The sequence below is a fragment of the Schistocerca piceifrons genome, chromosome 6 (assembly GCF_021461385.2).
Source record: "Schistocerca piceifrons isolate TAMUIC-IGC-003096 chromosome 6, iqSchPice1.1, whole genome shotgun sequence".
NCBI lineage: Eukaryota > Metazoa > Arthropoda > Insecta > Orthoptera > Acrididae > Schistocerca > Schistocerca piceifrons.
Genome location: NC_060143.1, coordinates 431768919 through 431796063, shown reverse-complemented (window position 1 = coordinate 431796063; position 27145 = coordinate 431768919). Strand labels below are relative to the sequence as shown.

Here is a 27145-nt window from a genome sequence, read left to right as displayed (position 1 = left end):
AACTGGCACCGACCGCTCTAGAGGCCGGCGGCGGAGTACTCGCGACACTGTTTCCTGGTCACACATGTGGCGGACGCGAATAGATCCTTTGGAAGTGGCGGCCTCTGCTAGCGCTGGCACCGTGACAGGGCGAGTTCGCGACTCTGCGTCGTACAGGGGCAATGTAGGCTGCACGCATGCCCAACGTGCCCAAAGGGTTGCCTATCGTTTTTGCGAAGATCTCTGCTACAGCATGCACAGTCCCGTTAAGATGGCGCGGTGGACAGCGCGCATTGCCCATGGCGGGGTGGGGAGGAGGTGGTTGGTTAGCTACACAGGCAAAGATATTGTTGTTGTTGTTGTGGTCTTCAGTCCTGAGACTGGTTTGATGCAGCTCTCCATGTAACTCTATCCTGTGCAAGCTTCTTCATCTCCCAGTACGTACTGGAGCCTACATCCTTCTGAATCTGCTTAGTATATTCATCTCTCGGTCTCCCTCTGCGATTTTTACCCTCCACGCTGCCCTCCAATACTAAACTGGTGATTACTTGATGCCTCAGAACAACTCCTACCAACCGATCCCTTCTTCTAGTCAAAATGGTTCAAATGGCTCTGAGCACTATGGGACTCAACTGCTGAGGTCATTAGTCCCCTAGAACGTAGAACTAGTTAAACCTAACTAACCTAAGGACATCACAAACATCCATGCCCGAGGCAGGATTCGAACCTGCGACCGTAGCGGTCCTGCGGTTCCAGACTGCAGCGCCTTTAACCGCACGGCCACTTCGGCCGGCTTCTTCTAGTCAAGTTGTGCCACAAACTCCTCTTCTCCCCAATCCTATTCAGTACCTCCTCATTAGTTATGTGATCTACCCATCTAATCTTCAGCATTCATCTGTAGCACCACATTTCGAAAGCTTCTATTCTCTTCTTGTCCAAACTATTTATCGTCCATGTTTCACTTCCATACATGGCTACATTCCATACAAATACTTTCAGTAACGACTTCTTGACACATAAATCTATACTCGATGTTAACAAATTTCTCTTCTTCAGAAACGCTTTCCTTGCCATTTCCAGTCTACATTTTATATCCTCTCTACTTCGACCATCATCAGTTATTTTGCTCCCCAAATAGCAAAACTCCTTTACTACTTTAAGTGTCTCATTTCCTACAGCATCACCTGACTTAATTCGACTACATTCCATTATCCTCGATTTGCTTTTGTTGATGTTCATCTTATATCCTCCTTTCATGACACTGCCCACTCCGTTCAGCTGCTTTTTTCCAGTTCACCACGAAGCACCGGACAAGTAACCCATAGTTGTCCAACTCCTTGTATGGAGAGCTATTGGATAGGACAAGAGAACTGTTTTAGTAATTGTTGAAAGGAGGCTGATTACTCTCCACTATGTGACACCAATAGTATACCCTCTTCATGACGAGGCTAGCAAATGCCACACTCCAGCTGGACACACAGAGACTCACACTAGAAATGCCTTGAGGAATGTATAGATCCTTGACTGACGTGTCCATTTCTCTCACTTGTCTATCATAGCCGTGATGGGAAGCCTCCAACCAGCAACCTTCATGAACTGACGCAGTATTTTTCTTTTTTTTAGGCATGGCAAAAAATGAATGATGATTTTCAGAGGCTGTTTGCTGCAACAGCACAACAAATACAAGATTGTATTCTTGCCATTTGGGGTCACACATGATACTGATGTTGATGATGGACACTACTTCCAACTGGAACGAATGTGACCTGTATTGTGATGAACATCCGTACAAAGTTTGATAATATCGAACTAGTGATTAAGGATGTAATATTTTGCATTTCCGTCAGTGTACACGACTGCATGAGATATCAAACTAACTGTATGATATTTCTTGCATTTACCTGCCCTTGCTACAGTGGTTGGAGAAAAGTATGGGAGTACCATGAGAAATGCATGCTTCAACATAAATGCAGATACTAGCCGAGCCTGCAAGTGCCGCTGTCATATTTGACCATGAACAGCACCTGAGCAGTGCACTCAATACGTTGCAATGGTCACTCATGGTCAGAATAGTGTTCTGTTTAATGGGAGTCGATTATGGCTCTGAGCACTATGCGACTTAACTTCTCAGGTCATGAGTCCCCTAGAACTTAGAACTACTTACACCTAACTAACGTAAGGACATCACACACATCCATGCCCGAGGCAGGATTCGAACCTGCGACCGTAGCGGTCGCTCGGCTCCAGACTGTAGCGCCTAGAACCGCACGGCCACTCCGGCCGGCGGTTGGTGCTAGTTTCGTGGGTGCTTCCGTTATCAAGGTAGCCAAAGTGTTTGGTGTTTAAAGAAGTACCATAGCGAAAATTTATACTGCATACAGGGACACCGGGAAAACGTCATAAGGTGATCAAAAGAATGTATTGTCTGATAGTGACAGACGTCATTCAAGACCTTTGTGACAAAACTGCAAAAGTCACTGCAGAACTGAATGTAACACTCACGAACCCTCTCAGCTCCAAAACAATACGAAGGGGACTTAGTAAGCAGGGAACTGCTGAGCGAGCTGGAACTACAAAACCACTCATCAGTGATGCAAATGCCCGTAAAAGGACAAGTTGTGGCGAAGTCATAAAACCTGGACTACGGAGTAAACTGATCTGGTCGGATGAGTCTTGTTGGCAACTGTTTCCGACTTCTGGCCGGGTTTACGTTCAAATGTTCAAATGCGTGTGAAATCTTATGCGACTTAACTGCTAAGGTCATCAGTCCCTAAGCTTACACACTACTTAACCTAAATTATCCTAAGGACAAACACACACACCCATGCCCGAGGGAGGACTCGAACCTCCGCCAGGACCAGCCGCATAGTTCATGACTGCAGCGCCCGAGACTGCTCAGCTAATTCCACGCGGCCCGGGTTTACGTCTGGCATACGCTGTCCCAAGTTAATGATGCAGAATGCTTGCTGCCAAGAGTGGAACATGATGATCCTGGTAGCGATATTATGATATTCCATGAGCCCTTTCGTTACTCTACAAGGTCGCCTTATTGCCAAGGAATATGAGATCATTTTGACCGGTCAGCTCCATTCCATGGTACAATACTAACTCCTCAATGGTGATGCTGTGTTCCAAGACGACAGATCCTGTGTTCACACAGCTCGTATCGTACAGGAGTAGCTTTGTGAGAACGAAGATGAATTGTCACATTTCCTCTGGCCACCACAATCACCTGACCTTAATATTATTGAGCATCTGTGGTCTACTTTGGAGAGAAGATCGCTATCCGCCACTGCCATCATTATCTTAACTTGCCACTATCTTTCAGGAAGAATGGTATTAAATTCTCTTGAAAATCATACAGATATGATACTGCGTGAAGAGTGACAGAGCACTTAAAGACCTGAGTCGAAACAAGGCCCCGGGAGTAGACAACATTCCATTGGAACTACTGACGGCCTTGGGAGAGCCAGCTCTGAGAAAACTCTACCATCTGGTGAGCAGGATGTATGAGACAGGCGAAATACCCTCAGACTTCAAGAAGAATATAATGATTCCAATCCCAAAGAAAGCAGGTGTTGACAGATGTGAAAATTACCGAACTATCAGTTTAATCAGTCACAGCTGCAAAATACTAACGCGAATTCTTTACAGACGAATGGAAAAACTGGTAGAAGCCGACCTCGGGGAAGATCAGTTTAGATTCCGTAGAAATGTTGGAACACGTGAGGCAATATTGACCTACGACTTATATTAGAAGAAAGATTAAGGAAAGGCAAACCTACGTTTCTAGCTTTTGTAGACTTAGAGAAAGCTTTTGACAATGTTGACTGGAATAATCTCTTTCAAATTCTGAAGGTGGTAGGGGTAAAACACAGGTAGCGAAAGGCTATTTACAATTTGTACAGAAACCAGAGGGCAATTATAAGAGTCGAGGGGCATGAAAGGGAAGCAGTGGTTGGGAAGGGAGAGAGACAGGGTTGTAGCCTCTCCCCGATGCTATTCAATCTGTATATTGAGCAGGCAGTAAAGAAACGAAAGAAAAGTTCGGAGTAGGTATTAAAATCCATGGAGAAGAAGCAAAAACTTTAAGATTCGCCGATGACATTGTAATTCTGTCAGAGACAGCAAAGGACATGGAAGAGCAGTTGAATTGAATGGACAGTGCCTTGAAGGGAGGATATAAGATGAACACCAACAAAAGCAAAACGAGGATAATGGAATGTAGTCGAATTAAGTCGAGTGATGCTGAGGGAATTAGATTAGGATATGAGACACTTAAAGCAGTAAAGGAGTTTTGCTATTTGGGGAGCAAAATAATTGATGATGGTCGAAATAGAGAGGATATAAAATGTAGACTGGAAATGGCAAGGAAAGCGTTTCTGAAGAAGAGAAATTTGTTAACATCGAGTATAGATTTAAGTGTCAGGAAGTCGTTTCTGAAAGTATTTGTATGGAGTGTAGCCATGTATGGAAGTGAAACATGGACGATAAATAGTTTAGACAAGAAGAGAATAGAAGTTTTCGAAATGTGGTGCTACAGAAGAATGCTGAAGATTAGATGGGTAGATCACATAACTAATGAGGAGGTATTGAATAGAATTGGGTAGAAGAGGAGTTTGTGGCACAACTTGACTAGAAGAAGGCATCGGTTGGTAGGACATGTTCTGAGGCATCAAGGGATCACCAATTTAGTACTGGAGGGCAGCGTGGAGGGTAAAAATCGTAGAGGGAGACCAAGAGATGAATACACTAAGCAGATTCAGAGGGATGTAGGCTGCAGTAGGTACTGGGAGATGAAGAGGTTTGCACAGGATAGAGTAGCATGGAGAGCTGCATCAAACCAGTCTCAGGACTGAAGACTACAACAACAACAACAACTGTATTTATCGATTCCGAGGCTACTGAAAGCTGTTTAGAATGCCAACGGTTCTACTGCAGCTTATTAGGCATGGTAATGTGTTGGGATTTTGGTGATTCCAAATTTTTGTTCACGCCTTACATCTACAGTACGATGAAGGAACTCGATCTCCAAAAACTCCTCCTCGCTCACCGATCAAATAAAAGGTAAAGTAACAGAAGATATTTTTCAGCGCTACCTTGGGCGGGCTAAGGCAGGCAGTGCCCGCATATGCCCGTTCTCGGCAGCTGAGACCTGTGGGCCCCAAACAGGTGGTTCTGCTAGAGTGTGCCGGGTCAGGGCCGACTGGGCTGAGCTCTGCGACCCGTCCGCCAGCTGGGATCACGTGCGCCTGCCTGGCCGCTGGGGGCACTCCACACGAGCGCACAGCCAAAGACGCGGAAGTCGCGGCCGGTAACCAAGCGGAAGGGACGCCGACGGATATCGCTTCAACTCACACTCGCGGCGTTCCTCAGCGCGTTCCTTAAGCCCCTTCTACAAAAGCGACATTTTTGTAGCAATCGACTGCTCGTGGCAGGAGATTCTATTGGAGCGCCAATCGTGGTCTGCTTTTCTACTGAGTCTCGCCTGTCAGCAGTTTACACGTCAGCGCGAAAACTGTGTGTATTGTGAGTGCTGTCTTGTGTGCAGTTTGGCACCTGAACGTTGAAGTGAGGTCACTAAAGATCATCGTTTTCGCTAAAAAAATCGAAATACAATAACAGAATATAGGAACAAGCAGTCATAATATAGTTTATTAACGAACAAAGCAAAATTCATATTAGATTTTCATGACAAAGGTCGTTTGATAGATTCTCCACACTCCTGAGGACTATTGGAAAAGGAGAAGTCCTCTCTAAACATTTCAAAACGTCTACATTTCTTTTCGCGAGTACGAAATCACACACAGCCATAAAGTGCAAAAACAGTATTATTTCAGCAAATACATGAATTTCAGCTTTGTCCATAAAAGAGCTCACACAACTTGCAGTAGTTGCACTGTCTTGTTTCAAGTCTCCTGTATCTCAAATGTCCTAAAAATTCGCCTGCTGAATAGAAGCAATGATCTAATAAGAATGACGATAGAGCTTTACAAAAATGACGATACGATTTTTATTTTATGTACTAGACTATTGTCAATTGGTATAGCATTACATGTAGTGTTGTAGTGGGAGTTTAATAGCGCTATTTATAGCGGAAGTTTTATAAGCTAATCCCCTTACTGAGGTGGACATGAAGCCTTTCCTTTTGTTTTGTGCCACGTTCATGTTCATTACAATTTTTATTTATGTCTTTTAAATTATAATATATTTACAAATTTCTATCATATACATACAAGGAAGTGGGAAGATTGACGACTTTCGAAAGAGGGGTTTGCAAGTATGTGTCGAGTATGTTGCATTGCTTTTATAGTTTTATTAAGGAAATGACTAAACTAATCGGTATATTACAATAGGATTCTGTGGAATGTGGCAAAATAAGCAAGTCAAAGAGTGTTAAAAGTTGCTTTAGCAAATAGTAAACGTCCACTATATCGTAGTTTGCGTAGTGCCATTCGAAATCATTTTGAAACGGACACGTCCGGAAAAACTGACACCATGTGGAATCCGTGGTTGTGATCCATATTATGTAAAGTGAAGGTGGAGGGAGAGAAAGGAAAGGAGCTGTTTACGTAAGCTGCATTCCGAATCAGCAGCGACGAGTGAAAGTGTTTGCTGAACTGAGACTCCAACCCCGGATCTCCTGCTTACGAGGCAGTTCCGTTAACCACTGCACACCCAGACACAGTGTTTATTGCAGCTGCATGGACTGTCTCGGCGCGCTTCTTGGACGATCCACCCCCCCCCCCTCTCCTCCACCCCCCCCCCCCCTACACTACCCCGTGTCAGCTACCCGCAGTCCCCTCCAAGTCCCCCATGCTCGCTATTTTGAGATTCTCGCAGGAGGCCGTAAGTAATTGTGCACCCGCACTGAAGGTGGCGGATTCATTTCCCACCAAGGCGACTCAGTTATATGGGTGCGTGGCCTCTTTTCTTTCGGACATGTGCGATAACTGATTTGCCACCATCCAGTCCGACACACATTTTACTCGTCGCCTCTGATTCCACACAAAGTTCCAATGCAGCTGACACCAAATGTTGCTTCTCTTTCGCTTCTCGCTTCTCCCTCTCCACCTGCAATTTACGTGATAGTAAACAGTGTCTCTTCTTTTTATCTATTGTGCCTTGTTTTCATTCTAAGTGCCAAATAACATAGGAAACTGCTTTTATTTTCGTTAATATCTCTGAGTTTACCTAGACTGAACACTTTTCAGTAAAAAATCGATTATCTGTTTACGTTCTTATTTATGCACGGCGAAGGCTTATTGTTTGAGCAAGTATTATATAACCTAAATACCTTTTTTCTTTCAGATATTTCGTCTCTCTTGAGATAAAACATTACTACGAAAAATATGAGGCCCTTGTGCAACCTTTCGATCGTGTCCGACAACAAAGCGACGAAGAAAATAAAGGCTACGAAAACACAAAGGTCCGTTACTGTCGTAGCGAGGAGCCGCGCAGCCTGTAGCATACTGAAGACTTTAGAACGTGACACTGAGCATAGTTACCTGATCACTCGCAACGTGATTGGCTGCCGATTTACTCCCAACCTCCTGACGCAAAAGCGTCGATTTTGACCAGAAAGACGCTCTTGTAAAACGGACTTTGCAAATTCGTGGAACTTGAGATCGAAGCATATGCGTAAGGGCTCACCGATTTACCCCACGTTTCGCACGGTTGTAGTATATGCCTATCTTCAGTTAACGCTGCTCTGGTGCGATCCGCTTCTCAACTGTTTCGAGAACTCGAAATTTTACGAGACTATTAGGTACTGTGTCAGAGTGCTAGCGGTATAGCGGTGGCGTTAGCGTGTCCGGGAAACGGCAACCCAGAAGTCTGCTCATACTGCGTTCAAGTGGTATTTTTTCCATTTTAGAGATACGGGACCTTTATAGGATCACTTTGCTGCGGAGTGTTTAGACACCTTCTTCTCGAGAACGGTTAGATACCGAGTTGAACTACAAGTCACATACCAAGAAGACTATAGTCATTTGTCAGTGTGAGAAGTTTAAACTTGTAAGGCAATGCTATCAAAAGATACAGCGATGTATGCCACATATTTTGATGTTAACTCACTAATCAATACCTATGGATGAAATATATATTTCCGTGTCGGGCCTGGTGGTCTATCGGATGTCTCGTGGGTTTATGACTGCCCGATATTCAAAGTAAAGCGCCTGTGTTATTTGTTCTGCGCACCGTGCTGACTATATCTCATGGTACCCACGCATTCACGTCTCGGTTATTTTACTGCCTGCGGCCGAGCAGTCTTGATCCGCCTGTCGATGTTGGTCGAGAGAATTTCCAGTTAAAATATATCCATGAACTTTATAGTGCTGTCATTTATTTGGGGGCTGATATTCTATAGACGCAGCGTCTCACTACCACATTTTTGTTAATGCACGGGAGAGGGTTTGACTGCACGGGCATCACCGCAATCTTCTTGGAAGACGGTGAGGTTTCATCTTAACCTTCCTGTTCTACCAGTGGTGGTCGCGTCCTCCTGGTATCAAGTGGTACGCAACCTGTTACTCAGTGTCATGGATCACTGCAGCCGCTGTTCCGCGACAGACACGCTACAACATAGATTTATTTGTCATGGTCACGAAGCGAACTGCCACTGGTTTATAAAATAGTTAGCGTTTCTAACTCGATTACTCGAGACAGCCTTTTCGGCTGATATTCTATTGCGTCCCGACTCTCCTACTTTCCGAGAGCAAAGTGAAATGCCATTGCATAGTTGTCAGGCCACTATATTGATTACATTATAGATGGAGGGAGCGATAGGGACCCACCAGCTTCCTCCAATACATGGCCGCTGCATATCTGAAATGTTGGCATCCCCACGAGATCGCGACTCCCTCGCCAATATGTTGAACCATGTATTTCGTCGTCAAGATATCAATTGTGTTAATTGCTCCTCCTGGTATTCTCGTCATGGTGCCTTTCAAGCTTATTGTTGTACAGTTTATTTCATTTTTGTGGCTCTGTTAGTCTTGTTTTTCCTTTTTTTATTAATAAAAAGAAAATAAACAAAAATCTGTTGCAGGAAACGACCGGAAAAGGCTTTATCTTTTTTAACAGGTGGAAGCCGTGTAGGATTAAAAAAAAATGGCTCTGAGCACTATGGGACGCAACTGCTGAGGTCATTAGTCCCCTAGAACTTAGAACTAGTTAAACCTAACTAACCTACGGACATCACACACATCCATGCCCAAGGCAGGATTCGAACCTGCGACCGTAGCTGTCTCGCGGTTCCAGACTGCAGCGCCAGAACTGCGCGGCCACTCCGGCCGGCGTGTAGGATTAACTCAGATTTTGTTCCATTCTTTTTTTACTACCAAGTTGTAATGTTTTAGAAAAAGAAAATAAAAAATTATAAAAAATAAAGAAAAGGCCAGTGCCATGTGAGGGACCAGCACGGTGACATGTTTGGGGGGCAGGGGGAGGCATTCACGCCAGGTCTGGGTTTCGACCTCTGCCCATCTTGTCTCCACCCAGCCAGAAGCTGGGTACAAGGATTTTCTGTATCGTAAAAAAAAAAATGGTAAACGTCGCAAAAAAGCAGTAAAGCGCATGCGTGTAAACGGAGAAGTCGCGGGCTCGGATCTCGGTTGGACTACGAATTTTTCAGTCTTCGTTTTAGATTAGCCCTCATGTCTCAGTCGCCAGAAATTTACACGTGTTTCCGATTCCACGTTAAATTGTAGGTCGCCTTTCCTCGGGTCGATAACTGGAATAGGTAAGGGACAAAATCGCCGAAATGTCGACAGATAGAAAGACTTGTATGGGGCCACTGGGCCACACGAACTTTTAGTTACTGTCTACACACAGTTATGTTTGCACGGAACCCTCAGAGCGTCAGTCCAACTAAGATTTATTTACTTATTTATTTATTTTTATCATCCACCAAACACTTGTATCACTACAACGAATCGTGTTTCTTCAGACATGGACGACAGTGCATCTACACCTATATCTATACTCTGCAAAGCACCGTGAGTTGCGTGGCTGAGGGTACGTCCCATTGTACCACTTATTACGGTTCATCCTGTTCCATCCACGTATAGAGGGTGGGAAGAATGATTGTTTGAAAGCATCTGTTGTGCAGTAATTACTATAATCTTATTCTCACCATCCCTATGCGAGCGATACGTAGGGGGTTGTATATTCCTAGAGTAATCATTTAAAGCCGGTTCCTGAAACTTTATTAATAGACTTTCTAGGGATAGTTTACTTCTATCGTCAAGAGTCTTCCAGTCAGTTTCTTCACTATCTCTGTGACATTCTCCCGCGGCTTAAACAAACCTGTGACTACTCGTGATAACCTTCTCTGTCTATCTTCATTATCCGCTGTTAGTTCTAGGTACATGTTCTACACACTTGAGCAACATTCTAGAACCGGTAGCACGAGTGATTTGTAACCTGTCTACTTTGTAGACTGACTGCATTTCCCCAGTATTCTACCAACAAACAAGAAGTCTACCATCTGCTTTACCCACGACTGAGCTCTATGTGATCATTCCACTTCATATCCCTACAAAGTGTTACACCCAGTTAATTGTATGAGTTGGCCGTTTCCATTTGTGACTCCTTGATATAATAGTCATAGGATACTACGTTTTTTTTAGTTTTGTGAAGTGCAAAATTTTACATTTCTGAACATTTAAAGTAAGTTGCCAGTCTCTGCACCACTTCGAAATATTGTCAATATCTGACTGAATAATTGTGCAGTTTCTTTCAGATAGCGTTTCATTACAGAAAATTGCATCATCTGATAAAAGCCTGATGCCACTATTAATACTGTATGTAAGGTCATTAATATACAACATGAACAGCAAGGGCCCCAACACACTTCTCTGGAGAAGTAACCACGGCAATCAATGTGCTACATACGTCACGATGTACACGAGGGGTAGTAATAAAGTTTTATCGCCTCGAATGAATACTTTTAAGTTATGAATTTTTTATTTGTTTGCGGGTATATGTCTGCAGTTCTAATGCACACTGAAATGATCGCGCCCCAGTTCCGTGGATGGCCTCTAGAGGGCTCAAAACAAAATGGTGCAGCACGTTGATAAAGCAGAGTACAGTGCAGTAACTCACATTCTGCGTTTGAAGGGGAACGACAGTACAACAATCCATGTTGGGCTGGTGGAAGTGTACGACAACGATGCTCCATCATACGACACAGTGGTTTATAGTTACAAACAATAGGGACATATCCCTTCGCTTAGGAACTTCTGGCTCTTTTTTTCCATGGCGCAGAGACGTAGGGACGGGTTTCTGATCCCACTCTAAAAAGTAGAAACTAAGCCGTCGTCAGGTCTTATAGATCCAGTTGTATCAAAATAATCGCTCTCTTTGTGTCAAAGATCTTCAGGTAGCATGCCTCGCGAACTTTGTGTCTGACCGCAGAACGTTAGTATGACCGAGCCTGCTGGAGAAGTGTGTGTGTCTTCCGCCAGGAGGAGGCTCCGCCAGTCAGTACGGCTAGACAAGGCAACGGCTAGACGAAGCAACGCATGTGCAACCAGTGATCGTTGGTAGTGGGGCACGAGATGGATGTGCAGTCTTGAAAAGAAATTTTGTTTTCTACTGTACATGTCTCTATTCGTTTTGGAGATGATTCGTTGCTGGCATAAGGACCATGTTGAGCGTCAGGACTGCAACTGCATCACAGCGACTGCACGCCCCTCATTGTTACTGGTGAGGATTTGTGTTTGTAAACATTGACCGCTGTGTCCCCTGATCTAGTTGGCTCCTGGTCGTGCTCCGATTACAGCCACACGCCAGTCGCGGTTACAGTTAATTGGCTGCTCCTATCCGTTAAAGTGCATTTTTAAGATTGCACTCTGGACTTGACAGACTTTACTTATTGCAGCAATTCAGTTAAAGTTATTACTAATCGTTCTCAATTGCTATGTTGCAGAGAACTTACTGCATATTTATTACGAGTGGTGTGTCATTTTGCTGTTTCCTGTACTGTGTTTCGCCGGTTCGTGTGGTGGCGAAGAATCTGTTTGTATCCGTTCTGTCGAGAGTGATTTGCCTACAATTATTTTCACTTCGAAAGGTTTCACTCGCATAATTTCCATATTGTAAAATACGTATCTTATATTTGTCAGATGTTAGTTTATTAGCTGTAATACTTGTCAAAAAAAAGAAGGGAATAAATTTTCTTATATTCATATTACATGATTCTCTAGAGTCAGTGAAATTATTTTTTGCATTTGAAACCGGCCAATACAAATAAAATTGAGATTAAAGTTAAGTTACGAGAAGTTGAGATATTTTTCCTTTAAGATTTATTATACTATCAGATCACATTTGGCATGCATAAAAGTGAACTTATCATCCTTTTTTTCTAATTTTGCAACAGGCAAATCATTTTATCTGTTGCGCTATTTGGTTGCTGTAGCGTGTTAAATTTCTTTACAACACGTCTCGGCATTAAAATAAATATCTTAAGAGAATTTTAAATTTGTTTTCTGGGCTACTAGACCTTACCACTCCAGAGCTCTTGCTTACCTGGCTCAACAGTTAATTAACTGGATTCAGAAACAATTGGCCCAAGAAAGAAAAATTACAAAATGAGAAATTAAAAGAGAAAAAGTTACCAAACTGTATAAATTTTGAACATTGTATACATCTGTCACCATTGCGTACAAAAGTTCGCCTAAAAGTGTTACCTCACGGACAAAACGAGAGGCACAAGGAAAGTATTCTAGATACTGTCTTGAGAGGATACGTCACAAGGGAAATACTGACGTGTTTGTTGCTTAGCGCTCCTCGTGCCGAAGAGCTGCTGCCTATTAAGGTACAAATTTCGCACGGAAATAAAATAGATCCTGGAACGCGTATTATGAGACAATCATTTTCAAATACGGCACTTATTTGTAGCAAAAAACGTAAATTAAAGTAAAGTTGTTGCAAAAAACGCAATGATTAGAAGAACAATGGCCACTGTCGGGGAAACCCTGTCGCTAGCAACAATCGTGAATTTCTAAGACAATCAACACGAAGTACTCCGAATGGGGCCAACATGCGACGATCGAAACTAGGGGCCCATCAGACAACTTTTAGCGCGTGTCCTCTAATTTCTGCACTATTGTTACTTCCACACTTCCATTCTTAACTTCCGCGGAGGCGGTTGCGTATCTGTCTTTGTTGTGTGTTCACATGTTGAAAGTAAATGACAAACTGATAAACAGTTCAGCTCGTGTAGATTAGTTCAGTAGTTCAGTTCCTCTAGCTTTAATATTAACTTCTAAAGTTTCTTTTCTTTAAGGTAACTGTTGTATTAGTATTTTTTATTATGGGTTAAGCACCGAAAAAGAAAGTTGCAAAACAATGAGAGTCAAAGCCGAAAACAGAAATTTAGGGAAGCGCGGCGAGAGTAAGAACACTTTAAAGGGTGGCTAACTGCAGAGCCCAAGGACAATAGTGTTCCTTACGTGGCGTGTGATATTAGTCTTTTTCAGCCGACCGCTGTGGCCAAGCGGTTCTAGGTGCTTCAGGCTGGAACAGCGCTGCTGCTACAGTCGCAGGTTCGAATCCTGCCTCGGGCATGGATGTGTGTGATGTTCTTTGGTTACTTAGGGGACTGATGACCTCAGATGTTAAGTCCGATAGTGCTTACAGCCATTTGAACCATTTTTTCATATTAGTTTGTGTGCTAGAAGAAGCGAAGTTTTTAAACATACAAATAGCGATTAGCACAAAAGTCGCGTGTCACAATTTAATAAACAGTGTTTTTATTGCGGGTGCAACTAAATACTACAAGCACCGCCGGTCTTGCTCTCGAAAAGTACAACAAAGCTGCTGGAATTCGACTGGCGACAGCTTTTGCTGAGCATCCACTATCCTTGTCAACAATAGGCCATATAGGTGAGCTCATAAAGGATATTTTCGTCGCTCATAAAATTGCCCAAAACACTAACAACAGCAAACTTCCCAAATAACGTATTAAAATCTTTTGTTTGAAAACAGTGGTCGTTCAGTGCATAAATTTGTTATCATTGGTGAAATGTTACTACCCAATAGGTGATTAGCTTTTTTTTCTTGGCAGTCTAGAATTTTTGACTTTCACAGTGAACGTAGGGACCTTTCACGTGTCGTAAAGGGACGCGGTCGAAAATGAGTTGGCAATACTGCAGTGGTTAGGTGGCACAAACACAGAAACACTTCCAGTATGGTCAAAGACGCCTGATGACGAAGAACGAGTGGCTGACCATCTGCGTCTGAAGAACAGATAATAGCAAGAGAAGTTGATGCCCTGCTAATCCAAGACAGATGTATCGCAATCGAGGCGACGGTGGAAAAAGTGAAAGGCATGGAACTGTTCTCAGGATCCTGTACGACAATTTGACTTGACACAGCTCCCACTACAGTGCCAATTATTTGAATATTTCCAATCTCATAATCCATCACATAAACAAATTGACCAAATAAATTGGGCGCGACATATTTCGAGAGTACTCTTCATACGTAGGAAGTACGATTTACTACGTCACACGTAACACTATCGATAGTTATGTACCTTACATTAGCTTACCGTTTTCTCACATGATATCCTGCTGACCACGGATGAAGGGCAACAGGTGCATTCCCCATTCCTAGATTTCCAAAAAGCGTTTGGCACTGTGCCACACTTCAGACTGTAACGACGTTCTGAGCGTACATAAAAGTTTTCCTGATATGTGAGTGCCACAGAAGCTTCTTAAGTGGTTAAACTCAGGGCGTTCTCCTGGGTAACGAGTCAGGAGTGCCCAAGGATAAAGTTATAAGACGGCTGTTGATGGGGCCGCTCTTGTTCTCTATATACAAAAACGATTTGACAGATACGATGAGCAGCAATCTGCGACTGTATGTAGATGACTCTGTAGAGTACGGGAAAGTGTCGTCGTTGAATGACTGTAGGACGATAGAGGATAACTTAGACAGAATTTACATCTGGTGTTAGCATCTGCATTTATGTTCAGGCACGCATTTCTCGCGGTGTTTCCGTATTTCTCTCCTGTCCCTGTAAGATTTCCGTGGTTTTCCTACATAACTTAAGGCAAATGCTGTTACGGTTCGTCCGAAAATGATTCTACGGGTTTCTTTCCACAGCAAAAGCTTGTACTAAATTGACCTTGTAGCCATCGGGACGTTAAACTCTAATCTCTTCCTTCCTTCATACGTGAGCGTGAGGTCAATCTGTGCAGCGCGAATAAGCAACAAGGTGTTGTTTTGTGGTTAACATCGTGTGTAACGGGCTACTTCTCCCGGTCGCGAAGCTGTCCGGGCCAGTGAACATTTCAGCGAGCTAATGCCCGAGAGAGCGGCACGTGGGTCCTTGACGTGCTCAGTGCTCACGCACGCGACGCAGAGCAGCGATGCGTGCCCGCCGCTATTCTGGGCTGCGATGACGTGCCAGCCTCACACAGACCCTAGGGCGTTGCGGTAGGCCCCACTGCTTCAGCGCGAGCGAGCAGTCATGTCATCTTCGAGGCGCCCACTCTGGTTTCCTTCTTGTATCCTCCACACTGGCGCAGCGGTTAGCACACTGGACTCTCATTCGGGAGGACTACGGTTCACATCCGTGTCCAGTCATCCAGATTTAGCTTTTCCGTGACTTCCCTAAATTGCTCCAAGTAATGAGATGATTAGTTTGAAATTGCACAGCCGATTTCCTTCCCCATAGCTGACACCATCCGATCTTGCGCTCCGTCTCTAATGACCTCGATGTCGCCGAGACGTTAAACTCAATCTTCTTTCCTTCCTTCCTCCACACTCATAGTAATGTCTTAACCACAGACTACGTTGAGCGGTAACACAATCGTATATTGGCAGTGATGACATGACATTTGTAGAAAATGCCTCATCTGTGATATCAAGACATTCTGGATGCTGCTATCACAAACAGCCTATGCCTTTTTCCTGAAATATCTCACACTAAGATGCGATTTCTAAGAAGCGGCTTTCCGACGCGACAGCTGACGCACCTACCGTCGCAGTAGAACTACGAGGGCGTGGCTGAAAAGTAATGCCTCCGTGAAATTCTGAAAGCTTTTTACGAGGGTAAGTCAATTATTATCCGCAAAGTAGTTATAAAATTTTATTGTAATCAAATAGGAAACTTACAAGAATATCATTTTTCGACATAGTCTTGAGTTTCAACGCACTTCGTCCATCGCTTTACAAGCTTCCTGATTCTCTCTTAAAAGAAGGTTCTCGTTTGAGCTGCAACCTAGGAATCCACCGCTTCTTTCACTGCTTCGTCCGAGGCAAATCGACGGCCCATTAATGCCTGTTTGAGTGGAACAAACAAGTGATAATGAAGGGGCAAGATCGGGACTATATGGAGGATGATCCAGTACTTCAAATTTGAGTCTCTGGAGCGTTCAGCAGTGTGGGCAGCAGTATGCGGACAGGCATTGTCGTGCAACAACACAACACCTTTTGACAGCAATCCTCAGCGTTTGCTTCGAATTGCAGGCTTTCCCTGGCAGTAAGCATCTCATTGTAATGTACACTGTTTATTGCTGTGCCCCTTTCCCCATAACGTTTCAGTACTGGACCTTGTGCGTCCCAAAAATCCGCAAGAATTAGTTTTCCTGCGGACGGTTGGGTCTTGAACTTTTTCTTGCACGGTGAATTTGGATGTTCCACTCCATACTCTGCCATTTATTCTCCGGCTCGTAATGATGGATCCATGTTTCGTCATCAGTAATGATCCTGTCTAAGAAGTTGTCCCCTTCGTTACCATAGCGATCCAAATGGTTTTTGCAGATGTCCAAGCGCGTTTGTTTATGCAACTGTGTGAGTTGTTTTGGAACCCATCTTGCACAATCTTTATGAAACCCAAGTCTGTTGTGGATGAATTCGTAGGGCGAACCGTGACTCATTTGTAGACGATGTGCCACTTCGTCAATAGTTAATCGTCGGACCAAGAGAAACATAATACGTGAACGCTCAATGGCTTCGGTAAACGGTCGTCCGGCTCCTTCATCGTGCGTAGCATTTGTGCGACCATTTCGGAATTTTTCAATCCATTTGTAGACACCCCGTTGTGGCAAAACACTGTTCCCGTATTGTACCGAAAGTCTTCGATGAATTTCAACTCCTGATACGCTTTCCGACCACAAAAAACGGATCACCGGACGTTGCTCTTCCTTGGTGCAAATAGACAGCGGAGCAGCCATGGTTAACAGGACGGCAGCGATAACGAAACTAACCTAGCAGCCTGAAAATTGCAAATATATAACAACAAACAAACAAACAAAGCATGCGTCATCCACGTAAAACGACAGTACTAACAGAATAAACAAAAATATAACTACATTGCGGATTTACCCTCGTAAATAAAACAAACTAAATTAACATTCTACATCTTTATTATTCATGGCTACATATGTATTTCTCAAGATAGCCACCCCGGTGACGAATGCGTTTCTCCCAATCAGAGACCAGTTAATTGACGCTGTCAGTGTAGAATGTTTGACTATGTTGACGGAGCCACAATCTCACCTCGGCTTGCACCGCTTCATCACTATCAAAGTGAAGTCCTCGAAGGCGGTATTTAAGTTCTGGAAACTGAAAATCGGATGGGGACAAATCCAGACTTTGTGGAGAATGACAGATAACAGTGAACACAAGACGTTGGATTGTTACACATATCATAGCGCTCGTGTCTGGTCTGACATTGTAACGCTGAAGGAGATGGTGTTCCATGTGTTCGAATTCGTGCTTTCTGTTTTCTGAGGATGTCATGTACAGACATACAGTCTCACATCGCTACGCTAGACGCTACAATTCGGAGCACTCTAGCAGCAGAGGATTGCAACTTGCGTCAGCGAAACGGGAAAGTCGACCGAAAATATACACTCCTGGAAATGGAAAAAAGAACACATTGACACCGGTGTGTCAGACCCACCATACTTGCTCCGGACACTGCGAGAGGGCTGTACAAGCAATGATCACACGCACGGCACAGCGGACATACCAGGAACCGCGGTGTTGGCCGTCGAATGCCGCTAGCTGCGCAGCATTTGTGCACCGCCGCCGTCAGTGTCAGCCAGTTAGCCGTGGCATACGGAGCTCCATCGCAGTCTTTAACACTGGTAGCATGCCGCGACAGCGTGGACGTGAACCGTATGTGCAGTTGACGGACTTTGAGCGAGGGCGTGTAGTGGGCATGCGGGAGGCCGGGTGGACGTACCGCCGAATTGCTCAACACGTGGGGCGTGAGGTCTCCACAGTACATCGATGTTGTCGCCAGTGGTCGGCGGAAGGTGCACGTGCCCGTCGACCTGGGACCGGACCGCAGCGACGCACGGATGCACGCCAAGACCGTAGGATCCTACGCAGTGCCGTAGGGGACCGCACCGCCACTTCCCAGCAAATTAGGGACACTGTTGCTCCTGGGGTATCGGCGAGGACCATTCGCAACCGTCTCCATGAAGCTGGGCTACGGTCCCGCACACCGTTAGGCCGTCTTCCGCTCACGCCCCAACATCGTGCAGCCCGCCTCCAGTGGTGTCGCGACAGTCGTGAATGGAGGGACGAATGGAGACGTGTCGTCTTCAGCGATGAGAGTCGCTTCTGCCTTGGTGCCAATGATGGTCGTATGCGTGTTTGGCGCAGTGCAGGTGAGCGCCACAATCAGGACTGCATACGACCGAGGCACACTGGGCCAACACCCGGCATCATGGTGTGGGGAGCGATCTCCTACATTGGCCGTACACCACAGGTGATCGTCGAGGGGATACTGAATAGTGCACGGTACATCCAAACCGTCATCGAACCCATCGTTCTACCATTCCTAGACCGGCAAGGGAACTTGCTGTTCCAACAGGACAATGCACGTCCGCATGTATCCCGTGCCACCCAACGTGCCCTAGAAGGTGTAAGTCAACTACCCTGGCCAGCAAGATCTCCGGATCTGTCACCCATTGAGCATGTTTGGGACTGGATGAAGCGTCGTCTCACGCGGTCTGCACGTCCAGCACGAACGCTGGTCCAACTGAGGCGCCAGGTGGAAATGGCATGGCAAGCCGTTCCACAGGACTACATCCAGCATCTCTACGATCGTCTTCATGGGAGAATAGCAGCCTGCATTGCTGCGAAAGGTGGATATACAGTGTACTAGTGCCGACATTGTGCATGCTCTGTTGCCTGTTTCTATGTGCCTGTGGTTCTGTCAGTGTGATCATGTGATGTATCTGGCCCCAGGAATGTGTCAATAAAGTTTCCCCTTCCTGGGACAATGAATTCACGATTTCAAATTCCAGGAGTGTACATGACATGAAAACCTCAATCTATGTTGAGAAAAGATTTAAAAAATTCTACATCTACATCTGCATCTACATCTATATTGATACTCCGCAAGCCACCCAACGGTGTTGGCGGAGGGCACTTTACGTGCCACTGTCATTACCTCCCTTTCCTGTTCCAGTCGCGTATGGTTCGCGGGAAGAACGACTGTCTGAAAGCCTCCGTGCGCGCACTAATCTCTCTAATTTTACATTCGTGATCTCCTCGGGAGGTATAAGTAGGGGGAAGCAATATATTCGATACCTCATCCAGAAACGCACCCTCTCGAAACCTGGCGAGCAAGCTACACCGCGATGCAGAGCGCCTCTCTTGCAGAGTCTGCCACTTGAGTTTATTAAACATCTCCGTAACGCTATCACGGTTACCAAATAACCCTGTGACGAAACGCGCCGCTCTTCTTTGGATCTTCTCTATCTCCTCCGTCAGACCGATCTGGTACGGATCCCACACTGATGAGCAATACTCAAGTATAGGTCGAACGGGTGTTTTGTAAGCCACCTCCTTTGTTGATCGACTACATTTTCTAAGCACTCTCCCAATGAATCTCAACCTGGTACCCGCCTTACCAACAATTAATTTTATATGATCATTCCACTTCAAATCGTTCCGCACGCATACTCCCAGATATTTTACAGAAGTAACTGCTACCAGTGTTTGTTCCGCTATCATATAATGATACAATAAAGGATCCTTCTTTCTATGTATTCGCAATACATTACATTTGTCTATGTTAAGGGTCAGTTGCCACTCCCTGCACCAAGTGCCTATCCGCTGCAGATCTTCCTGCATTTCGCTACAATTTTCCAATGCTGCAACTTCTCTGTATACTACAGCATCATCCGCGAAAAGCCGCATGGAACTTCCGACACTATCTACTAGGTCATTTATATATATTGTGAAAAGCAATGGTCCCATAACACTCCCCTGTGGCACGCCAGAGGTTACTTTAACGTCTGTAGACGTCTCTCCATTGATAACAACATGCTGTGTTCTGTTTGCTAAAAACTCTTCAATCCAGCCACACAGCTGGTCTGATATTCCGTAGGCTCTTACTTTGTTTATCAGGCGACAGTGCGGAACTGTATCGAACGCCTTCCGGAAGTCAAGAAAAATAGCATCTACCTGGGAGCCTGTATCTAATATTTTCTGGGTCTCATGAACAAATAAAGCGAGTTGGGTCTCACACGATCGCTGTTTCCGGAATCCATGTTGATTCCTACATAGTAGATTCTGGGTTTCCAGAAATGACATGATACGCGAGCAAAAAACATGTTCTAAAATTCTACAAGAGATCGACGTCAGAGATATAGGTCTATAGTTTTGCGCATCTGCTCGACGACCCTTCTTGAAGACTGGGACTACCTGTGCTCTTTACCAATCATTTGGAACCCTCCATTCCTCTAGAGACTTGCGGTACACGGCTGTTAGAAGGGGGGCAAGTTCTTTCGCGTACTCTGTGTAGAATCGAATTGGTATCCCATCAGGTCCAGTGGACTTTCCTCTATTGAGTGATTCCAGTTGCTTTTCTATTCCTTGGACACTTATTTCGATGTCAGCCATTTTTTCGTTTGTGTGAGGATTTAGAGAAGGAACTGCAGTGCGGTCTTCCTCTGTGAAACAGCTTTGGAAAAAGGTGTTTAGTATTTCAGCTTTACGCGTGTCATCCTCTGTTTCAATGCCATCATCATCCCGTAGTGTCTGGATATGCTGTTTCGAGCCACTTACTGATTTAACGTAAGACCAGAACTTCCTAGGATTTTCTGTCAAGTCGGTACATAGAATTTTACTTTCGAATTCAATGAACGCTTCACGCATAGCCCTCCTTACGCTAACTTTGACATCGTTTAGCTTCTGTTTGTCTGAGAGGTTTTGGCTGCGTTTAAACTTGGAGTGGAGCTCTCTTTGCTTTTGCAGTAGTTTCCTAACTTTGTTGTTGTACCACGGTGGGTTTTTCCCGTCCCTCACAGTTTTACTCGGCACGTACCTGTCTAAAACGCATTTTACGATTGCCTTGAACTTTTTCCATAAACACTCAACATTGTCAGTGTCGGAACAGAAATTTTCGTTTTGATCTGTTAGGTAGTCTGAAATCTGCCTTCTATTACTCTTGCTAAACAGATAAACCTTCCTCCCTTTTTTTATATTCCTATTAACTTCCATATTCAGGGATGCTGCAACGGCCTTATGATCACTGATTCCCTGTTCTGTACATACAGAGTCGAAAAGTTCGGGTCTGTTTGTTATCAGTAGGTCCAAGATGTTATCTCCACGAGTCGGTTCTCTGTTTAATTGCTCGAGGTAATTTTCGGATAGTGCACTCAGTATAACGTCACTCGATGCTCTGTCCCTACCACCCGTCCTAAACATCTGAGTGTCCCAGTCTATATCTGGTAAATTGAAATCTCCACCTAAGACTATAACATGCTGAGAAAATTTATGTGAAATGTATTCCAAATTTTCTCTCAGTTGTTCTGCCACTAATGCTGCTGAGTCGGGAGGTCGGTAAAAGGAGCCAATTATTAACCTAGCTCGGTTGTTTAGTGTAACCTCCACCCATGATAATTCACAGGAACTATCCACTTCTACTTCACTACAGGATAAACTACTACTAACAGCGACGAACACTCCACCACCGGTTGCATGCACTCTATCCTTTCTAAACACCGTCTGTACCTTTGTAAAAATTTCGGCAGAATTTATCTCTGGCTTAAGCCAGCTTTCTGTACCTATAACGATTTCAGCTTCGGTGCTTTCTATCAGCGCTTGAAGTTCCGGTACTTTACCAACGCAGCTTCGACAGTTGACAATTACAATACCGATTGCTGCTTGGTCCCCGCATGTCCTGACTTTGCCCCGCACCCGTTGAGGCTGTTGCCCTTTCTGTACTTGCCCAAGGCCATCTAACCTAAAAAACCGCCCAGCCCACGCCACACAACCCCGGCTACCCGTGTAGCCGCTTGTTGCGCGTAGTGGACTCCTGACCTGTCCAGCGGAACCCGAAACCCCACCACCCTATGGCGCAAGTCGAGGAATCTGCAGCCCACACGGTCGCAGAACCGTCTCAGCCTCTGATTCAGACCCTCCACTCGGCTCTGTACCAAAGGTCCGCAGTCAGTCCTGTCGACGATGCTGCAGATGGTGAGCTCTGCTTTCATCCCGCTAGCGAGACTGGCAGTCTTCACCAAATCAGATAGCCGCCGGAAGCCAGAGAGGATTTCCTCCGATCCATAGCGACACACATCATTGGTGCCGACATGAGCGACCACCTGCAGATGGGTGCACCCTGTACCCTTCATGGCATCCGGAAGGACCCTTTCCACATCTGGAATGACTCTCCCCGGTATGCACACGGAGTGCACATTGGTTTTCTTCCCCTCTCTTGCTGCCATTTCCCTAAGGGGCCCCATTACGCGCCTGACGTTGGAGCTCCCAACTACCAGTAAGCCCACCCTCTGCAACTGCCCGGATCTTGCAGACTGAGGGGCAACCTCTGGAACAGGACAAGCAGCCATGTCAGGCCGAAGATCAGTATCAGCCTGAGACAGAGCCTGAAACCGGTTCGTCAGACAAACTGGAGAGGCTTTCTGTTCAGCCCTCCGGAATGTCTTTCGCCCCCTGCCACACCTTGGAACGACCTCCCACTCTACCACAGGTGAGGGATCAGCCTCAATGCGGGCAGTATCCCGGGCAACCACAGTCGTAGTCCGATCAGGGGATGCGTGGGACGAGCTGGCCGTCCCCGACAAACCCCCATCCGGACCCCCACAGTGATGCCCATTGGCAACAGCCTCAAGCTGTGTGACCGAAGCCAACACTGCCTGAAGCTGGGAGCGAAGGGATGCCAAATCAGCCTGCATCCGAACACAGCAGTTGCAGTCCCTATCCATGCTAAAAACTGTTTTGCAAAAAACGTCTGAACTAATCTACAGAGAGCGCAAACAAATCGACAAAATTTAAACGGTTATTAAAATACAAGATTGCCTAGTAAATGCAGTAATGCTGCTACTTGCGCACTGCTGACACTGCTCGGCGGCGGAAGGAGACTAAGCGAAATTACACAATTCAGGTACTACAACGCGATGCTGCACTCTCAAATACTATAAAACGCCCGAAATTTATGAATTAAACAATGCAAGTACCAAGAACACGCAAAGAAATTAAGAATTAAACTATGTAACAAACGAGTGAGCTAGGAGTATACGACTTGCTGCTCAGCTGCTTATCCAACGGCGGCAGGGAGCACACTGACTGTGACCAACCGACACTGGCCGTTCAAAACAAAAACAGTAGACAAACGTCTACGCGAATTTACACTATTCAGGTACTAAAACGCGATGCTACAACTCTCAAATACTATAAAACGCCCGAAATTTATGAATTAAACAATGCAAGTACCAAAAACACGCAAAGGAATTAAGAATTAAACTATGTAACAAACGAGTGAGCTAGGAGTATACGACTTGCTGCTCAGCTGCTTATCCAACGGCGACAGGCGGCAGGGAGCACACAAATTCGGGGGCATTGCTCTTCAGCACGCCCTCGTGCTTGCCCTTTCAAAATTCAATTTAAATAGCGTTTAATACTTAGAGAATTTTAGTTTCTCATATATCTCATGACAACATTAGTGTACTAGTACTCTTGAAAACTCTTGTGTATTGAATTTGGATTAATACTTCTGCAGGACTGCAATTCACGAAATTTTTCCTTACCTGATTTTACTGTTATCATTTGGCAGAAATCATCTTTTACTGCTACATCATGTTTTACCGTGTTCATATTTGTGACCACGTGGTCGATTATTGGTACTGCCGTTGTAATTATTCTAGTTGAACTGCCGACCAACAGGAACACGCTGAAACTGTGAAGGTTGTTTATGAATGTATTACTTTTTCATATGCGGTATTCGTTTTCATGTTTATGCCTCCACGCAAAACAGTACCAATTTTTGTGCGTGAAACATTATGTAGAATTTCTTTAAACAAAGGACCCACATTGCCACTGAGTGATCAATACATAGACAAAATAATTAACATTCTGTTGATGTCGAGCGCTGTTATTTCAGTAGCTGATATTCGTCTTCGCTACTGCACTAAGATCATGTCTTGAGATAAATTTGCACCTTTTCTTCCAGAATGAGAGTTTTACTCTGCAGCGGAGAGTGTGTCGATATGAAACTTCCTGGCAGATTAAAACTATGTCCGGTGTCCGGACCGAGACTCGAACGTGGAATCTTTGTCTTTCGCGGGCAAGTGCTCTACCAACCTTTTTTTTAATTTTGTTCGTATTGTTAGGTTCGTTTGGTCTGGGCGGATGTCACATGACATCCGTTCAAGTTGATCGTCGATTCTTTTACTCAGTTTTTTTATTACAGGAGACAATCGGCCCTCTGACCGAACACGCTACCGCTGCGGCAGCCAACTGAGCTACCGAAGCACGACCGACGACCTGTCCTCCCAGTTTCAATTCGGCCAGTACCTCATGTCCTACCTTCAAAACTTACAGAGGCTCTTCTGCAAACCTTGCAGAACTAGCACTTCTGGAGGAAAGGAGTCGTGCTTGGTTATCTCAGTTGGTAGACCATCTCCCGTAAAAGGCAAAGGTCCCGAGTTCGAGTCTCGGTCCGGCACACAGTTTTAATCTGCCAGGAGGTTTCAAGGGCAAGACTTGTGTAAAATGCATTAGTTTCTAAGCAAGATGGTGATCAAGGTAGACGACCCACTGAAGAGGGTCGAGGTGGCAGAGTAGGCTGTTGTAGAGCTCAGTATAAACACTGCAATATACACCCAAAATTAGTGGCCATCACGCGGGATTTACTGGGGGAGGAGACAGTGCCCAGGTACTTGATGGTCTGTATTCCTGGGAGTGATACTATTTCAGCTGCAAGGAGGCCACGTACTACTGGTAGAGCTGCAGATTATTCACTGTCATCGAGCTGCCTGCTGCTGCATCGTTTGTGACGACTGCAGTCTGTTGTGTTTCCAATTCCAAGCGAACCACGAACAGAAAGTGCATTGTCGTAGCGTGACTCTCATGAGCGTAGATTTGAGGTTCCCTATGAGGGGGTCCAGCACGAAGGGGTATAGCAGGGTCGATAGCGGACAGCCTTTTTGGATAGATCGCCGTACTGAAACTTAAATCGTTAAGCAACGTTGACATGTACGTGGGAGCTAGCAACTGTCATTTATACCGTTGAGGAATGGGAGCAGATTACTAGTTTGAACCATCTTGGAGTATAGGGAATCGTGATGTACTTTGCCGTATGCGCTGTCGAAGTGTTTTGTAATGATAGCTACCCAGAGCCGACAGGTCGCGACCAGTGCTATACATCGCGGCATTCACCAGTGGTTGTAAGCGTAGTTACCTGAACGCCTCGGGTCGTTTGTTCTGTTGAAAAGATGCTGAGCAGTAGGGTACGAGGGCACGCTGCCAGAATGCAGGCCGAGATTTTATAGACTGCATTAAGGAGGGTTATCGGATGGTAATTGGTGATTGCCACACCCTTGCTAAAGCCAGATGGGACAAAGTGACCTGGCGTGGAAAATTTTTGAAACATACTCGTCCATCTTGGGGCCATCGTTTGCGATATTATGCATGGTAGGTGAGTCCTATACATGCATACTCCATGCAGACGATCTCGGGCCATCGTTGTTATGCACGTCTTAATCGGCTGCCACTTTCTCTGGGTGGTCGGGATGCGTCCTTGAGTGTCAAAGTCTCGGAGGATGGCGTAGTAGCAGCTAGTTGTGTGTCGGCGCTATTCTAACATGTACTTTCAGCGGCTCAAGAGAAGGAGGGCTTGGTACTCCCTAATCACCTCTCTAAAGTCGTTCTGTAGGTGGGGATTCGCCTTTGCAAGTCGTCCAAGTCTGTTACACGCTGGTGACATTGCACCTCCTGGAGACGTGTGATGTTCACATTTTCCACTGAATACAACTACGCCAGGCTGGGTGCGATTCGAGGAGGATCGTGCAGTTGTATGCACTGTGTCAGAGAAATCCAGCGGCCACAGTTCAGCTTCTTGGACATTAGACGCCAGCTCCCAGGAGACATAAATCCTATCAAATGGCTTGTTTGATATGTGGGGCCTTGAGCATTGCCATACTTCTCTTCCCATGTGTTGCTGAGCCATAGATCTTGGACAGTCATGCAGACTTCTTGAGAGGTGTTTAAGTTAGGCGCCTCATCTTTCTGTTGCATCACATAGTCGAAGTCATCTTCAAATATACAACTAGTATAACGCTCTAAGAACAACGGGGCGATGTCTTTGGAATAGTGTGACTCTCCTGCTGATGGGTGGAACCGGAGAGGTCGTACATGTTGATGATTCGCGTCTGGTGAAGGCTACGCCTCATGCTGTTGGGAGAATGGTGAGAACCGTGACGGGAATTCCTTCACAAACGTATGCAATGGTGCCCCTGCCAAGGTGGTCATCAGCAGAGGTGTAAGTTATGTATCCAGAAATGTGAAACAGAGCATCCAGTTGTGCTTCCTGTAGGAACGCCATGTCAACGTCAGATGCCCAGATCATATCTCGTCGTCGTCGTCGTCTACCAAAGATTAGGTGTTGTAATCACCTGTTACAATCTCTATCATCCACCCATCTATCTCTAACAAGGTCTACCTAATTCTCTTTCCAGTCGACCGATAATTCAGTATCTGTTTTGGCAGTCTGTTTTCTCTCATTCTGTCAACATTATTCTTCCATTTCATTCTATTTTCTTCTGTCTTGACATTAACTGAAAAGTTTTTGTTTTGTAGTAGAGGTAACTTTGGGCGAAGTGATATGGTTGGTTGCCATCCTGTATGATCGGCGACATAGTAAGTGGAGGTTCCATATCATTTAACC

General features: G+C 45.2%; 1 protein-coding gene across 3 annotated transcripts in view; it reads left to right on the top strand.

Annotated features, from left to right (window-relative positions):
* The window catches only part of LOC124802978 (ankyrin repeat and IBR domain-containing protein 1-like), a 579445-nt gene that overhangs the window by 92923 nt on the left and 459377 nt on the right, over nt 1–27145 (top strand). The window lies entirely within an intron of this gene.